This window comes from Pseudorca crassidens, chromosome 3 (genome assembly GCF_039906515.1).
Source record: "Pseudorca crassidens isolate mPseCra1 chromosome 3, mPseCra1.hap1, whole genome shotgun sequence".
NCBI classification, from domain to species: domain Eukaryota; kingdom Metazoa; phylum Chordata; class Mammalia; order Artiodactyla; family Delphinidae; genus Pseudorca; species Pseudorca crassidens.
The window spans coordinates 108492493-108495960 of NC_090298.1; positions in this window are offsets into that span (position 1 = coordinate 108492493).

The following is a 3468-nucleotide window of genomic DNA, read 5'->3' on the forward strand; positions in this document are numbered from 1 at the left end:
ATTTTATTTATTTGGCTGCATTGGATCTTAGTTGCAGCACGCGGGATCTTCGTTGCAGCATGCAGGATCTTTTGTTGCAGTGCGTGGGCTCTTCATTGCAGTGCACGGGCTTCTCTCTAGTTGCAGCATGCAAGCTCTTTAGTTGTGGTGCACAGGCTCTAGAGCGCGCGGGCTCAGTAGTTGCAGCAAATGGGCTTAGTTGCTCCGCAGCCTGTGGGATCTTAGTTCCCCGACCAGGGATCAAACCCACGTCCCCTGCATTGGAAGGTGGATTCTTAACTGCTGGACCACCAGGGAAGTCCCTTGAACTGACATTTTTAAACTCTTTCGTATTCATCCAACTTCTCACATTTCATCTTTTTTTTTAAAGCTATAAACATTTTATCTGCTTCTCTAAATGAGATCCCTTTAAAAACATTGCTGACAATCAATTTTCATCAATCAAGTTCTTTGACTTTTTTTTTCAATTCTATCCAAAAAAAAAAAAATTGTGTTTTGGATTACATTTGGCTCCTCTAGAAAATGTAATCACTTAAAGGAATTTTAAAGAGTATGAAACAATTTGTTGTGAGCTTCATCTCTGGTAGGCATTGACTGCAAATAATATACTTTTATAAAAACTCTAATTTCTTCCAATACATTATGCTATGATAGACTGGATTACTATTCCAACTCTTCACTTGATATCCCCCTGATCCCTGCTCCAGCTGCTACCAGTTCCCAAGAGGACTATGCCTCCTCATCTTTTGCCGCATTACTTTGCAGTGACCACTCCTACTATATAGTTGGGGTATATTTTCTTATCCTAGTGATGTTGGGATTGAGCATGTAACTTGTTTTGACCAATGGACACATTGAAAAGTTATCATGTGCTTTTACTTGCCCTCTTGTGCCTCAGTTATTATCTTGAGAGGGACATTCTTTAGTTAGTTCACTGGTCCTGGGAAAAGAATAAGAGAGAAGCAGAGCCATCCCAATTGACCTGCAGAGCTGTGAGAACAAATCACTTGTTTTAAGCCACTGAAAACAAGTGGGTAATTTGTGGGTGGTTTGTTACACAACATGCTTGTGACAGTGTATAACGGATACACCCATGACTACCCTTGCTGATAAGTAACATTGAAGAAATTTCTGCAATGTATTTTTTCTTTTGGTAGATGCCTTATGTAACCCCCTTCCATGAAGTTTAAAAAAGAGTAAATTTTAGGAGACAGGAGACCTGGGTTCTGGTCTTTTCTTAGAAAAGAAGTCAAGTGATCTTAGAGAAGTCCCTTATTCTTTCTGTGCTTCACTTGTAAAACTGAAGATAGTTAATACTTTGATACCTAAAGGCTGACACCTTAGATTTGGTGATATCTAGATCCAGATTTTATGACTTTAAATACACAATTTTATGAAATGAAGCCATATCATTATTTAAGGACAGTCCAGCTCCATTACTTGATATGGTTGCATAGCAAGTTAGTGTCTTTTTGAACTGCAGGAGTCCTGAAGTAGGACTTAGGAGACTTGGGGAGGAGGGAGGAACACCCACAGGATACGGCCAAAGGCAGCCACTGAACTAAGGTTTAGGGAACCAAGAGGAACAAAAACACTTTGGTGTCTGTAATGATATCCGAAATCAGAATTGGCAGGAGGAGATACAGTTTTCTGAACTTTGCTTCTGACGCTTTCTAAGCCTATATGCTTTCTTAACTCCTCTCTCATCTCCGAAGAGCATGGGTGTCATTTGACAAGTATGTTGTAGCAGCAAAAGATCACCATTTAGAGTTACGTAGCTGATTCCAGATTTGTTTGCTCTTTTTGGTTATGATTCGTGGTAAGAAATGAGCACGTATGCATATGTTCAGGTCAAACAAACTTAACTATTTTGCCAACTTCCATCACCCCTTGCTCCAGAGGTCAGGCTAGGGAGGTTCTTAGCTGAAAGGTAAGATTTACCATCTTCCTTCCCAGGCTGGTATATCAAAGAGGTAAGCCTACAGATAATTTTTTCATATTATATTTATTTATCCTCCTTTAGATTTTACAGAAGATTTGAGGCAAGAAATTGCCACACAGTCGGGCAGACTGGGGAATACAGGCTTTTAGCTGGGTGGCAAGCTGCCCAGATAAAAATGAACAGAATGGGAGAATGGGGATTGAGAAACAATTAACCATTTCTGCCACAGTGATAAATCTCTTGTTTTGCTTCTGATTTTATGGCACTATAAAAAAGCTTGCTTTTTCACGACCTAATTTCCATTTATTCAACATGTTCATTCTTTCAGACTATAGTAATTCATATGGGTGCACACTGTAAGGTGCTATGTACTTATCCAGCATAGGTTCTTCTTGCCACGTTAGACATCTATAAGAGATGCGTGATCAAAACAATCATTTAGGTTTGGGATTTTTGAAGTCTATTTGTAGCACATTGCAGACATTTAGCTATGTGACTTTATTTAAGATCATCTGCATACTGCTAGGAACAAAAGGAGGTGACCTATGGTCATTTAATAGATAGGCGTTATGAATGCTTAAGGCTACAGTGTACATTGGTATAATGCAGGCAGCGCATAAGCCAATAAACTGTTGATTTTCTAACTAAATTGTGGAATAATTTTACAGCTGGACTCATCACAGACAATTTTGAAGAACCATTCTTTCCCTCTAATTGCACAGGCACTCCTTCCTGCAAGAGGATCCTAAGATGTTACACCTATCACACGTTCTCTGGGTTAGTCTTGTGAAATTAATAGCTTGGGACAGAAAACTCACATTACAAGCAGTGAAGTTATTGTAGGAATAAGCTCTAGGGGACTCTCTACATAGGACAGAGTGAGAAAAGATTTCAGGACAACATGAAACATGGCCTTAGGAAAGAAGATACCACAGTAAAATGCTGAAAATCAGTAGTAGACAGGATTTCACAGTTGCTTTGTGCACATGGAGATGAGTGAGTCCTACTGACAGGAACGTGACTCTTGTTCTAGATCAATATAGTTTCCCTGAACAGCAGTAGTAAATAAATTAATACTATTTTATATTTGTAAGAGTCCTTTCACGTACATCATTTCAGGTTATGTGTTGTTATTTACAGATCAAAGATGAGGAAATCGAGGTTCCTTTTCCAAGATCATATAAACACCAACCAGTGCCTTGGAGGCATCTTGCCAAAATAGACCCAGCTTGCCTGTACCCAGAGAGCCTATTGAAAACACCAGGTACCAAAGACTCAGTCTCTGCAGAATTAAGTTTTATCATCCTGTATCTTTTCTGACCCTGAACCCCAATTTTTATCTCTGTAATTTCTGGCTTTCCACCCTGAATTTCCATGATAACTCAGTCCATTTCCCCCATAGGCTATGGTGCTACACCTTCTCTCCTTCTGCTTCCCAGCCCAACCTCAGTGAGCACTAAGTTTTGGACCTTTTGTGTCTGTTACAGCAATGGCTACAAAATGATTAAGTGAAAGAGCTGAGCACC